At 34.5% G+C, this 15,905-nt stretch overlaps 1 protein-coding gene across 1 annotated transcript in view; it reads left to right on the top strand.

Moving 5' to 3' along the window:
- Positions 1-3,040: 3,040 nt before the first annotated feature.
- The window catches only part of pdlim1 (PDZ and LIM domain 1 (elfin)), a 534,563-nt gene continuing 521,698 nt past the window's right edge, over positions 3,041-15,905 (top strand). Inside the window, exon 1 of the mRNA XM_073919567.1 lies at positions 3,041-3,132. The gene's annotated coding sequence lies outside the window, so the exon portion shown is untranslated. The remainder of the gene's footprint in view (positions 3,133-15,905) is intronic.

Here is a 15,905-nt window from a genome sequence, read left to right as displayed (position 1 = left end):
TGTTGCTGGTTTTTGCCAACTGATTCAGTGCTCTATCACTCCAACAATGACTAAACTTGAGGAAACAGGTTTGACTTAGACAGAACGAACGGTTGAATTGCGCGTTTCATTGAAAGTGTAAAATGAACGATGGATTCTGTTTATGTTTTTTATTCATTTCATAACTGATTTCTAAGTTAATAATTTAGTCACTTTATTACTTTGGACATCTACATTTCACTATATTGTTAAATGATGACCATTAGAATATTAACCTAATACTGGGTTTTAAGAATGAATAGGGTCAGTTGCATTTTTATGTGATAGTATTGAATGTATTTGTGTTACTTGTTTTTTGTGATATATGTGATGTGAATGTTGATGCAATTATGTGGTAAAACCAAAGATTAATTTCATAATACAACGCCTGTGTGTGTGTGTGTGTGTGTGTGTGTGTGTGTGTGTGTGTGTGTGTGTGTGTGTGTGTGTGTGTGTGTGTGTGTGTGTGTGTGTGTGTGTGTGTGTGTGTGTGTGTGTGTGTGTGTGTGTGTGTGTGTGTGTGTGTGTGTGTGTGTGTGTTTGTGTGTGTTTGTGTTTGTGTGCGTGCGTGCGTGCGTGCGTGCGTGCGTGCGTCACCGGACACTTTATAAGGTTCACCTTACTAGTACCGGCTTGGACCCCATTTGTCTTCAGAATTTGCCTTAATCCTTTGTGGCATTGATTCAACAAGGTACTGGAAATGTTCCTCAAAGATTTTGGTCCGTATTGACATGATAGTATTACGCAGTTGCTGATTTGTCGGCTGCACATCCATGATGAGAATCTCCTGTTCCACCACATCCCAAAGGTGCTCTATTGGATTGAGATGTGGTGACTGTCATTGCCATGTTCAAGAAATCAGTCTGAGATGACTTGCGATTTATGACATGGCATGTTATTTTGCTGGACTTAACCACTAGAAAATGGGTACTCTGAGATCATAAAAAGATGGACATGGTCAGCAACAATACTCAGGTAGGCTGTGGCGTTGACACAATGCTCAATTGGTACTAATAGGCCCAAAGTGTCCCGAGAAAATATCCTACACACCATTACACCACCACCACCTGCCTGAACCGTTGATACAAGGTAGAATAGATCCATGCTTTCATGTTGTTGATGCCAAATTTTAACCATACTATTCAAATGTCGCAGCAGAAATCAAGACTCATCAGACCAGGCAACGTTTGTTCAATCTTCTATTGTTCAATTTTAGTGAGCCTGTGTGAATTGTAGCCTCAGTTTCCTCTTAGCTACCGTGGCTACCGGTGGGGTCTTCTGCTGCTGTAGCCCATCTGCCTCAAGGTTCAACATTCTGATGCTCAGTTTGAACTGCAGCAGATCGTCTTGACCATGTCTTCATGCCTAAATGCATTGTGTTGCAGCCATGTGATTGGCTGATTAGAAATTTGCGTCAACGAGAAGTTGCTCAGGTTTACCTATTAAAGTGGCCAGTGAGTGTACAAGTCATTGTTGTCACGACTTACCTAATTAATTAAACTAGTCGACCTAATTAACCTAGTTAAGCTTTTAAAGCTAAGACCCAATATCTTGCAAAACAATAGTAATGTATTATTGATTGTCATCATTGCAAAGACAAAGGAATTTAGTTATTATAAATTCATTATAAAAACTATTATGTTTCTTAATGTGTTCTCTCCATTAAACAGAAGTTAAGAATTTTATTTTTTTTTAAAGTATAACACTTCAAAATTACGAACCACAAAGAATGAAAGTTTCAGACAAAAATATTGTTTAATGTTCTACTGGAGAATAAAAAGTCACCTACATCTTGGACAGCCTGAAGGTGAGCAAATTAACAGGAAATGAAACATTTTTTGTGTGAAGTATTCTTTTAATAGCACTGATGCCATGTGTCGTTGTGTTTAGTGCACTGTCGACATCCAGATCCATGCTTTCAGTATATGTGACTGAGAACTGAGGTGGCATCGGTGTAGGAGTGTGTGATTATCGGCGGTTCGCTACAGCACAGGCTTAAGAAAGACTCTTCTCACACAGCGCACCTCGGGGAATTGTTAAATGATTGGCCCAGCACTTAATTCAATCACTTAGCGCTTTCTTTCTTTCTCTCCTTTCTCCCTCTCTCTCTCTCATTCCCTCTCCTCTCCTCATTGATCATGGTCATGGAAAAGTGATATTTTGCATATCTGGTTAAGTGCTCTTAACAACCTCGGCTCGTGCTACGTTAAAAATTAATAAATAATAAAAAGGGGTGGGGGTGATCTTGTCAGGGAAGTAATTTGCTTCTCTTGAACCAATGATGGCTTGCACTTTATGTAAATTGGTGTCTAGGGACAACAAAATCCCTCTTAATACACATGCAGACTTCATAACAAAACGCAACGATGAGGAAGGACGAATGGTGGAAGGGAAGGTGGAGAAATGATTAAGAGCGAGTGGTGTTTTCTGTGTGAACGTCCCCATTTTGCGAGCGCTTTGAGTGACAGTATCAAAAGCTTCGTTGGCATGCTTAGATCGCGCTTTTTTGAGTTGCATTATTGCTTAGTGGCATTGTGTCATTTTTTGGTTATAAAACCAACACTAAAAATTATAAAAAGATTCTAAATTAAGTTGTGCTTCATGGGGTTCAGTGGAAGCTGTAATTCTTAGTAGTGTGGTGGTCAGAGGTTAGATCCCCGTTGCAGCTATCTGAAAATGGTTTAAAATGTCTGCTTGTGCTATCTCATGACAAAATCAAACAGCATTCTGACCTTACATTATCTAGAGTTACATAAAGAGGCTTGTGCATTGCTCTGATCTCAGTTATCCCAGTAAGCATTTTTTTTTTTTTTTTTTTTTTGGTTTTTAAAATATGTCTAATAGAGATCTACACATAGTCATCTTAACTGAACAAGGCTAAATTTGGGCTGTCAATGAAAATCTAATAGACATCTAAGAATAGGCCAAAACTAGACTAGTCATTCAACAATGAGAAATGAATGGCTACACATATAAAGTCTGTCTAATCCATTTATTTGGGTTATTCTTAGATGCATGTTATATTTTCACTGACAGCCCAAATTTAGCCTTGTTTTAGCCAAGATGTCTATGTTTAAATATCTATTAGACATCTATTTAACACAAAATTGTTTGGTGGGAAGATTGCTATTTCTCATTTTATGATTTGAAGTGCAATAGAGATCATTTTAATTGTGCCTAGCATGCTTAGAGCAAGAATGTTTGAGTTTATGTCATATTATAGACACCAATTTGATATCATTTTTTAATTATTAGACTTTTTTCCTCAATTGCTTTGGTACATTTCTCAGATCAGAATTGAAATTCTCAAAACTCCCTGTTCAATCTTTCTCATTTCTCATTCTTTTGAACAAGTTGCAAATACTTTTAAATACATCCAAATGATTACATGCAATTATCTGCTCTTTTCTATTATCAATTGATTATATCATGTTGATCAAAATGAATTATTTTGGCCTCTGAATAGTCTCACCGCCACAACATTTAGGCATTAGTTCATAGCATCTTTTTCAAGTCTTCACATGCAAAATACGTAGCTGAACAAGTTGTCATAATTTTGTGTCATAATGAATTTTTCTTTACATTTCCATTAGACTTTTTATCTAAATCTGTCCTGAATTAGTACATTTTTCCCAGGCGAATCTTGCCTTTTCTAATGAAGGTGCATCTGAAAGATGATTGTCCTATGTTCTCATTTCTAATTTTGCTTTGTTTTTGTTTTTTTCCTTGCATGTGTTATGCAATGCTGTCTTTTCCTTTCTGTATCACAATGCCATGATCTGACAACAAATTACAGTACAAACAGAAACAATAATTAAAAAAAATAGTTTACACCAAAACACCCTTCCAGAGTCCACTGTTATATTGAAAACATGACTAACATGACTGTTTTATCCATATTCAATGACAGCACTGACACAATTATTGACACAGAAATGCAGTTTTGAGAGATGAACTAAGGATTCTGAGCAAGGTATGGCTTTTGCAGGTAATCCATGGTGTTTCGCTATTTGTATGCATTGTTTTGAGAAATGCACTTAGTGTTTTGCAACACTCCATTCTGATCTGAGACACGTACTAAAGCGACTGAGAAAAACTGTAATTACTATCTTATTATTAGTCATTTTAATTCTGTTGTTAAAGCTGTTTATTGTTTACATGCTGATTTATTATTTACATAAGTTTACTGTACATGTTATGTTGAGTCACAACAGATAGATAGATAGATAGATAGATAGATAGATAGATAGATAGATAGATAGATAGATAGATAGATAGATAGATAGATAGATAGATAGATAGATAGATAGATTTGATAGATTTGATTCTACAATGCGTACAGTATGTTATATACAGCGCACCTAATTGTATAATTATTTTTTAGTATGTATTATTGATTTTTTATCACTGTTATTCCAGCTAAATTATTTTTTATATGCACAGATAAATACAAATATATAGCCACTTTCATTTAGGAAAGGCTTACTGGCACCGTTTGCATACTGCTGCTCTATGGCAAAACATTTTGATGTGAGTCTTGTTTGTTTTGACACTGTTGAAATAAATGTAGAGAAGGTGAGAAACATATTCGACAAATGAAAGGATAAACACTCATAATTAATCAAAATTAAGGATGAAATATTATCAGTGTTGAATATTTTTAAACACACTTGGGTTTATCTTTCGTATATTCAAAATTATGTTCAGAATTTAATACTGAATAAAATTCTAGCTCCTCAATTTACAGTATGCCAATTTGTGAATTCAGAATGTAAATGTGTACGAGTGGAAGCTTCCGCCACCGTCAACTTCTGTCATGCTGTTTATCAGATCTGCAGCGAGAGCATCACTCACAGATTTATGAAGAACCCCAGAAATGTGTGTCATCATTATGGAAGGAGGTGAAGGAAGCCGCAGTGTTTTATTATAGTAATCCTGTACATTATTCTGCACAATCTTTTTTCTCTCTCCCTTCTTTCTGTGAAGCACGCACAAGTCCCCTGTGTGGGTCTGCATGTGTCTTTCATGTGTCACCGTAGACGTCTTCCTCCATACACAACTCCTTTTGTATTGTTTTATTATTTATGCATGGGGCCACTGCTTTAAGATGGTGTGGGGAGACGGGAGGGGGAAATAATTCGTATTCAATCTATGGCAGATCTTAAGCAGCCGTTCAGTTCAAACATTTTTCACTACAGATAAAAAAAAATAATAATAAAAAAAGAAAGACTAAAGAAAGCAAGAGAGGAACGCAACAAACGATAAGGCACTGGGGGAAGGTGTAGAATATGTGCATCCTGAAACAGATGGAGATGAAAAAAGTGAACAAGAAACAAATGGATGAAAAGCTGAAAGGGGAGAAAACAGAAGGGGGAAAAAACAATGCACAGTTGAGCCAGTCTAGAAATCTTTAGATTTCTGAATCTCGAAGCCTATTAAATATAGATTTAACTTTTGGCATCTAAAAGGGGAGGGAGCTAGAGAGCTTTTGCAAGCAATGAGGTGCTTGCTGTAGTGTGTGTGGGAGTGCGTGTTTGCATGTGTGTGTCTGTACAGTCAAGATGAACAGCCGCCAAAATGAACTGTGGTTGTATAGCCTTGCCGTGTGGAAAGCTGTTGACAATGTGGAGAGATTTCTCTCTATTACGCTTATGTACACACACACACATGCTTGGAGCAGAGGAGTCTATTTTTGTTTCTCTTTATGGTGTTCCGGAAACCTGTGCATGTCACTTGAGAATACAGCTCTGTGTGTTACTGCACAACAAAGCACAATCAACGGACTGCAATCATAGCAGGTGCACTTGTGAATATTCTTGTTTCATTAATTCTTAGGCTCCTGCATGGCAGACTTATAGACACTTCTAGATGCTCTTAGTTGTTTTATTTTTCTTAGGTGATTTTCTTATATATATATATATATATATATATATATATATATATATATATATATATACAAAACAGCATTTTGTTTATAATCTGGTGTAAACATATCCTTCCTAAATGTGATCAAATGAAGAAAAAAAAAGTCCTTTTTTGTTGAAAATAACATAAATATAAAAATATTTGGTAAATTTGGTTTATTATAACCGTAACAAGCGATATAATTTTTATCATGTTAAAAAAAAAAAAATTCAGAAAAATTTATTTCTTTCAGTTTGAGTTTTTGTTCAAATATATTAAAATGTAAAACAATTCTTATTTTTTATCTTTATTTGTTTGTAATCATTCTCAATATATATAGTCCTACTTTTACACTTATTTCAGAAAACCTTTAAAATATTTTTGACCTCAATTGTAGTATTTATTTATTTACTTATTTATTTTATTTTTATTAGTTATTAGTTTTTTTATTTTTAGTTATTTATAGTTTATTTATTTATTTATTTATTTATTTATTTATTTATTTATTTATTTATTCATTTATTTATATTATTTTACTTTATTTTATTATTTATTTATATGTTTTATCTGTTTGTTGGTTTTATTATTTTATTTTATTATTTATCTATTTTTATTATTTATTTATGTATTTTATTATTTTATTTAACTTTTATATTATTTATTCATTTATTTTATTTTTATTTATTTATTTTTGTTTGTTTGTTTATTAGTTTTCTTTTTTCTTTTTCTTTTTTTATGTATACAACTGTGTGAGTATATATTTATTAATGTGTGAATGTTTGCATACAGTTGAAGAAAAAGCTATTAGCCCTGCTTAATTTTTATTTATTTATTTTTTTCCACATATTTTCAAGTGATGTTTAACAGAGCAAGACATTTTTCACAGTTCAATATTATTAGACCTCTTAAGAGTTTTATTCTTCCTGTTGTCCAATGACTTGCCTAATTAACCTAACTTGTTTAGTTTATCTAATTAGCCTGCTGTAGTTAATCCCTTAAATTGGACTTTATTCTGATAACCAGTATTTTGCAACACAACTAGTAAATTGTAATGTGCACTGTCATCATGGCAAAGACTAAAGAAATTAGTCTTCAAGATGATTTATTACAATTATTATGTTTAAAATGTGATGGAAAAAATCAATCCGTTAATCTGTACTAGGAAAATAGTTTTTAAACAACAAAAATTTCAAAGGAGGGTTAATTCATTGCCTCCAACTGTATGTATTTATGCATGTATGCACACATGTTTTTATTTACTTATTTATTTTGTATTGTCATCTGATTTGCATAATTCCTTCAAAGAATCAATGACTAAACCAACCAGAATGACTCCCACAAATCGTGCTGTTGTCTAATTAATCTTTCCCACTGAAAGTTCATAACTTTAGCATTCAAAACAGATTTGTTTCTGATTATCTACAGTCTCGATTGTAGTTATTTATTTATTTGAACATTCATGGCACAATCAAGGTGTCAGAGATTGTAAATTAGAATTGTGCGACTCGACTCGTCCTTCCATCACATCACGTTCACATTGTGCTTCTGTCCTTAAGGAAGGCAGAAAGAAAAAAGAGGCACAGTAAAATGGGAGCTGTCAGGGGGGAAAGGCAGGGGTTGATTTGTGCTGAAAAGTAAAACAAAAGAGTTCAGTAATGGCCGAGCTCAGAGCAGCTGATTATCCGCTGTCTTGTCAAGATAATACCATAGATCAGAGGTATTTCTTTATTCAAATGATATGCCTGCATCTGCACTCAATTGGAGGCCATCAGCTCTCAGCGAGCAGGCAGACGACATTGAACAGCCCTTTCGCCTCTTTGCTAGTGTGGATTAAAAGAAAAAAAGCTGAAGTAAAACTGATATCACAATAATGCCCTGTCCGTGTCCTCTTTGTCAGTCCGAAAGCACTGCTGCGCCCCGAATTGACAGATTGTCCGGATCTGAGACTCCTGCTATTTCACACAATCAGGGTCGCACACTGTTTTTATGATATGAAACGCCCCATAGCCTGTGTGCACGAGAGCCAGATCAAATGCTAGCAATTAAAACAGAAACATATGGCATAGTGTACTAATCATGCTCCGTGTCTGAGTGTATATGGTGTAAATGGGGGTTGGGTTGGAGGGGATCGTTTAGACCCATTGTTTTATCTTCGTAGCCATATGTTGGAAAGAACTTTAGTTACAGAGCCATTTATGGATTTTTTTTTTACATATGCATATTTGAGTATTTTATTAATTTAATTGTGTTAAATGCAAGTGTCTTCCTTAAAGGGATAGTTCGCCCCCAAAACTATATTTACTAACCCTCAAGCTGTTCCAAACATTTGTGTGTGTGTGTGTGTGTGTGTGTGTGTGTGTGTGTGTGTGTGTGTGTGTGTGTGTGTGTGTGTGTGTGTGTGTGTGTGTGTGTGTGTCTGTGTGTCTGTGTGTGTGTTCTAAATAAGAAAAAAAAGATAATAAATGACTTTATTCATTTATTTTTATTTGAACATGCACAAATTAAATCATATCAAATGAAAAATAAATCTTTGCAACTTTAACTTAAAGAAAATTGCTATACAGTTTAAACATAAATAACATTGAAATGTTGTATCATAATATATTGTTAAATTTATATATTGTTGTTGTTTAATCTATTTGTATGTTATATTTTGACAATCATGTTATTAAGCAATAACATGTATTGTTCATTTGATACTGAGCCTTTAATTGACATTTATAAGGGTTTTTCGAAGCATAAATAGTCCTCACTTTCAATCAGGTCACATACCTGCATAAAATTGAGTTAATAAAGCATTTATTTGCTAACAAAGTAACTATTAGTGTATATGCCTGAGTAATAAGATACAGTTGAAGTCAGAATTATTAGTCCCCCTGAAGTATTACCTGTATGTTATATTATATTACCTGTAATTATTAGCTGTATATATATATATATATATATATATATATATATATATATATATATATATATATATATATATATATATACAGCTTAACATTAACAGCATAACATTTTTGACCTAAAATTGTTTTTCAAAAAAGGCTAAAAAACTTTCTTTTTAATCTAGCTGAAATAAAATTGACTAATAAGAACGAAAAACAAAATCAAAGGGGGGCTAATAATTCTGACTTCAACTGTATATAAATGTTCATTTGTTTATTAATCATTTACTTATGCATTCTAAATGATCAAAATCAATTCCTAAATAACTGCTTTGTAAATAATACAATACTTCATTTTTTATTAATGAAAAATTTATCAGTAACAAAGTATCCAATTATTAAGCACATTATAGATGTGCTTGTAAGTCAAGAATGCAGGATGTGTAGATACATTTACAAACTGCTTACTAATGTCTGTTAATGTAGAGTTATTGCTTAACATATGATCAGTTAATTATTTGCTAATGCTTAATAGATTAGTGTTAGCCCTATGGTTTTACGATCAATCCATTTAAATTAGCAAAAACTGTTTTTTTTTTTGTTTTTTGTTTTTTTGTGTGAGTGTGTAGGAACAACATGAAGAAATTGTGTGGAAGCTAAGGTTTTTTTTTACAGTGTAGGGTCAAATATACTGAACAAAGCATTTAGATGCTTAAGTTAAAAAAAGTGACTAAATATGTTGTCTTAAAAGCGACAAGTCAACTTTACTCAAAAAAAAAAAAGTAAACCTGTTGTAACTTGGAACTTTAGGAACTTTTGGAATTTAACTTTATTTTTATCATTATGCTCATGGTTCATTTATATGTATACATATTTATATAGTTAGTACTGTATTTTGAAGCTGGACTGTAATTCTTAAACACTATTAATGTATTTTCTGTAAAGTACTGTACATTAAAGCAATAATGTATTATTTAATTTACTTATTTAACTGATGACTTTTAAACAATAATGTCTGACTTTTCAGCTTGACTTTAGCTATAAAGTACAGTATTGAATTACTAATAGGTTAAGTCGCTTACCCCATCTAAGTGTCACATATAGACAGAACTGATTCACAACTGGAGTTAAATGCGTCTTTGCTGGGCTGTAGATTGCTCTTTCCTCTGGCGTCTTGTCCATGGTGAGTTAACCTTTCGAGATGCCCTGATGAAGAGAGAGCTTTTATTTAGCATGAGCCATGTCTCCTCAGGGATTTCAGACCATTTACTTAGATGAGTCCAGTAATGCCTTGCAAATATAATTTAATTCAAAGTTAATTCTGCTGCATTACTTTTTAATAAAGAAATGATAATTTATAGTCGCCTCCGCACTTTAATCTGTTTCTGCTGTTTAGTGGTTTGTTGTGAAATGTTTTAATGGAGGAGAATGTTAATCCATGCTAAAATCTTAATGACAAATTGAGTGAATTAAATTCCGTCTTATAGTGCAGAAGAAAGTGAATGTATACTGAGAGCTGACCCATGCTGAATTTACACTTCACTTCCATTAATCCACTAGCACTTTTGTAAAATTATCTATCTATCTATCTATCTATCTATCTATCTATCTATCTATCTATCTATCTATCTATCTATCTATCTATCTATCTATCTATCTATCTGTCTGTCTGTCTGTCTGTCTGTCTGTCTGTCTGTCTGTCTGTCTGTCTGTCTGTCTGTCTGTCTGTCTATCTATCTATCTATCTATCTATCTATCTATCAACTTTGTCTGTCTGTCTGTCTGTCTGTCTGTCTGTCTGTCTGTCTGTCTGTCTGTCAGTCCGTCCGTCCGTCCGTCCGTCCGTCCGTCCAACCGTCTGTTTGTCTGAATGTCCATTTTTCCAGCCATCCAACCATCCATTTTTCCATCAATCTATCCAACCATCCATTTTCACATCCATCCATCCATCCAACCAACAATCCATTTTCCATCCATCTTCCCAACATCTATTTATCCATCCATCGATGCAACAATCCATGCATCCATCTATCCATCCATCCATCCCTCTGGCTGTCCGCCCATCTTTCTTTATATCTGTCTGTCTATCTGTCTGTCTGTTTATCTATTAATTTTTCCATCCATCCATTCAACATTCATTTTCCATTCATTTTCCATCCATCCATCTATCCATGCATTCATCATCGATTTTCCATCCATCCATCTATCCAACCATCCATTTATCCATGCATCCATCCATCCATCCATACATCCATTTATCCATGCATCCATCCATCCATCCATACATCCATCCATCCGTCTGTCCAAGTCTGTTTATCTATTCATTTTTCCATCCATCCATCCATCCATCCATCCATCCATCCATCCATCCATCCATCCATCCATCCATCCATCCATCCATCCATCTATCCATCTATCCATCCATCCATCCATCCATCCATCCATCCATCCAACCATCAATTTTTCCACCAATCCATCCAACTATCAATTTTTCTATCCATCCATCCATCCATCTATCTATTTATCCATCTGTCCATTCATCCGTCTGTCCATCCGTCCATCTGTTTTGATGTTTCTGAATAGTTATTTGTTATTCTACAGGATTTTTTTCTGTGTCTATGTTTAAGTTGAGCCTTTTTTTTCTGTCAAGTACTTTCAGTTTACCATTAAAACCGTTTGTGAATAAATATGCGAGTGTTGTGAGTATAAACTGGTCAGTGAGCTGATCAACAAGCCTCCAGCACTCCAACTGTGCGTACATGCAAATACAGGTTTGGGTTCAGCTTTTTTATTTGCATGATCATATGCAAATGTACTAATTAGCACATTGTCTGGTTTGACTTAATAGTCAGCATTTCTGACGAGGTTTAACGAGAGTGTTTATTCTGTTCAGGGTCTGGCAGGAAGACAGCGGTACAAATTTACCCCGAATTGCCAATACTGTTACACCACCGTTAGAGAATTATTCCAATATCATCTCTCGTGTGTTTCCTTACTTTTGTTTACGCATCTGTATGACATTAAAACACGTTTTTCAATAAATGCTAATGTAATTGCGCTATCTAAAAAAAAAGTATTTATTCTATTCTGTGTTTTAAGCCCCATTCAGACAAGCATGTTTAAACTAAACAAACACAACGATCACAAAAGAAGTACTGTATAAGCACACTTTGCAAGGACAAAGGATCACGATGATAATCTGCCAAGGCTCATTTCTCAGATATCAGAGGTGATTGGTTGATTAGACTTTTCACCCCGCTGAGGATCTGTTTTTAATAGCTTCATAATGCTGTCGTCGACTAAGATGGGCAAAACTCAGCCAATTAGAATTGTAATAAGGCTAATTAACAAAACCAAAAAGAGAATGAAAAAAAAATCGAAAAAAGGAGAAAAGAAAAATGGGGGTTTAAAAGAAAAGGGGGGTGATGACAATCTTGATAATTATCATTTTCTCTTATTCACAGGCCCTTGCCATCTCATAATTTATGCATGTCTTCGAGGCATCACAACACATGTCTCATCAACAACGCCCCCCTTCAGAACTCATGGAAGCTCGGGGATGATTTATTTTTTATGAATATCTATGCAAATGTCCAAAAAAAAATCAATACACGTTGAACTGCTTCAGGTTTGTTTTTGTATCGCCATGTAAAATAATAAAATGCACCGCTCAAACATATGCAAACACACACGTTTATGTTTTATTTCCAAGCACAAACACACTTTTCAGGCTGACTCACTGTCAGGAGTGAGTACAGGTATCACTGCCATGCCGTTTAAGCATCAATTCATCAATAATTTGCAGAAACGGTTTTGGAGTGAGTCTGGTCTCCCTGTGCGGAGACTGCTCTGCTCATCGCCTCGGGTCATTCCAGAAATTTCACTTAAGGAGCCCGGCATACAGACCCAACACCATATGGCTGGCAACCCACAGCGAAAGCTCCCTCTCTCTCGCTCTCTTCCCACCTCTGTTTCTCTTTTCTTCTTTTCGCTCGCTCTGTTATATGTGTGTAAAGCGTGTAGCTGTTTTCTTTCCATTTTTTTTTTCTCTTCCCAAACCTGACATCCCATTGCTCTCAGCCAGGGCCTGTCACAGTTTGAGAGACGGCAACGAAAGCAAAACCGAACAAAAAGGACAGCAGGTAGCAAAACATCCCCTGCAAGCGAAGCTAAAGCCACCAGGTCGCTTTGCTGGTGTTGCTGCCATATGGTAACCTCAGGCAAAGCAGGCTTTCTGTTTACCTGCTCTATGCAGGGTCATGTCAGCTTAATTTCTGCTTAACCGCGACATGCTTCTGGTGCCAACCTGTCCACATCATCCCCCCGCACCAGTCTCACCCCTCCTGAGCAAAGGATCACGGATGAATCAGGGAACATGCATGCACTAGTTTACAATGTTTGTTTTGCTTTTTTGTTGTTGTTGTTGCTTATAGTATTAGCTGACAAGCCACTATAGACATCACTATACATTGCAGATTGCAGCCATTTTAGTGTGATAAAATTAGAAATACAGTTGAGATATTGTGCTGATCTACATTCTCCCTGACATGTGCTATATATAATCATTTAGTATGGATAGTTAACTCAAAATATGTACATTTTCTTCTGTTAATGTTTCTGAATTAGTTTTATGTAAATTTTTATTCATGATTTTAAGTTTGTTTGTTGTTTGTATTTTATTGTTTTATGTTGTTTTTTTAATTTATGTTTTATGAGAATGTAATAGTCCAAAATATAAATAGGCTTTTTGTATGTAAGGTAGAGGGGGGATGAAAGTAACATGGAACGAAAGTAACAAAGCGATTTTCTCGAAGCCCTGGCAACATTTGCTTTCCAGGCTATAACAGCATATTCAGCATGCAACTCTTGATGGAGCTGCCAAATATCACATCATTTCGGGACCGTGTTCTGCAGTTAGGTCCAAATTCGGTTTTGAAGTGCAGAAGTAAATTAAGAAGTAAATTATTGTAGCGGTTCTTTTTTCCGTAATAGAAGTTGTGTCTCTCTTTAATGATCAATCTACAGGTTATTTAGTGCAATAACACACCCTTAAGTTTGTAGTTTGAGTTGTTCTGTCTAAAAGTAAAGCAGGTTTAAATGGCAAGAGTTCCTGTGGGGATGAAAGTAACAGTTATTTAAATCTCACTACTAATATTTAGATCCTGTTTCTAACTTCCATGTTTACATTGTGTTTGGATTTAGATGTTTTATAAAATAAATGCATATTGCCAATAATGATAAGAAATATTACAAAATTGTAGAATATTTTAGCATTTTGCATTGTCCGATTGCTTTTGAAACATTTGATGAAACTGAAATTGAAAGTGAAAATGCAGTTTAATATTGCTTTGCAAAAATAAAAGACAAAATATGTTTGCCGTGAATATTGACAAGGTCATAGTAAGATTCATTTAAAATAAACAAGATTAAGCCAGTAAAACTAGCAAATACTGTTTTATTTATTTATTTATTTATTTATTTTTTACTTTTGACCTACCCAATTGTAGTAGTAGAAGCTCTATTTGTTTACAATTGATATCAATTCAAAGAATACCAAGAATTTTTTAAAATTTATTTTTAATTGTTTTTTAAATTTTTTTTGTTAAATGCTTAAACACATTTAATTCTATTTAATCTTTTAATAGAAAATGCTTTAGTTTTTTTTTGTTTTTGTTTCTTCACATTTAATTTTATGTATTACTTGCCAAGTTTTTGTAATTGTCTTTTGTGTTTTGAGAGAAAAGATTCAACCTAACAACAACTTTTTTTCATTGAAGAAAGTCAAACAAATATCAAAGACGGTTAGCTCAAGGTATGCATTTTATTTTATTTTATTTTATTTTATTTTATTACAGTTTTTTTTATTTATTTTTTTTATTTCTGTAAACTGTTGTGTGAACTGTAAAGTTTCTTCCAGTGAGCAAGCAATAAACTGTGTACCGTTTGCTATTTTTATTTACGTGGGCAAGACCTGCTCTTAATTATGTCCGGTCTAGCTTAAAGGGTCACTGTGAATGCTGTCAAAGTGTTTGTGTCTGTGCATATGCCTGTTTGGACATATCTGCCAAATGTCACATCAGTGAAGCCTTTGGAGGGTGAAAAGCCTCCTTATTGGGTCACAGACAATCACAAGTGACCTTTCTTCCCTCTCTGATGCCCATGGCTCAACATAACAACATCAGCTCCCATCAGTCAACGGTCCTATGGTGTGAAAAATCCAATGGCATCTGACGTGGCATAGTCTCATCATTAGACTGGTTAAGGCTGCAGTCATATACCCTCAAGATGCCAGGCAGCTGTGCCACTCTGCACGTTTTGTCCTGAGATGGTGTACTGGCTAGGATAGTGTAGAGTTTGAAGTTTCTTGTGGATTAGTTATGGTTATAGAGAACATTTTAGATATATGCCATCATGATTGTATATATATGATTTTTGTTTACCCAAAAATGAAAATTGAAAATTCTGGACACCTGTAACCATTGACTCCCATAGTATTTGTTTTTCAGCTTTCTTCAAAATATCTTTTTTGTGTGTTCAACAGAAAAAAAGAAACTATTTCACTCTATTTTGTCACAAAAAGTATGTACTTTGATCAAAAAAAATTATTTTGTGTGCCTATATTGTTTTCATATTGTTTTGCAGAAGACTTATGGGGATATTAAGTTCAGATATGGGTACACTTTAAAACCCAAAAAGTTAACGTAACTCAAACCATTTGAGGAAACCGATTGCAACAAACCATTTAAGTAAAAAAAAAACGGATCGCAATTAGAACTGTGAACTTGATCCATTTGAGTAAAAGAAGCAATTTAAGCACAGTAAAACCCGATAAATGAAAAGAACTCAAACCAACTGGGTACTGGAAAACCTAATCCAACCTAATAAAGGCAACTCAAACCAAAGCGCTTCACAATCATGAGGGGGGTCTCTCCACACACCCACCAGTGTGCAGCATCCACTTGGATGATGTGATGTCAGTGCATTTACCACACACCAGCTATAGGGGGAAGCACCATGGAATTTTTAATGACCACAGAGAGTCAGGACCTCAATTTAACGTCTCATCCGAAAGGCGGCGCCCACTGACAGTATAGT

This window comes from Danio rerio, chromosome 13 (genome assembly GCF_049306965.1).
Source record: "Danio rerio strain Tuebingen ecotype United States chromosome 13, GRCz12tu, whole genome shotgun sequence".
Classification (NCBI taxonomy): Eukaryota; Metazoa; Chordata; class Actinopteri; order Cypriniformes; family Danionidae; genus Danio; species Danio rerio.
Note: the sequence above shows the minus strand (reverse complement) of the source record. Positions and strands in the feature narration are given on the sequence as shown.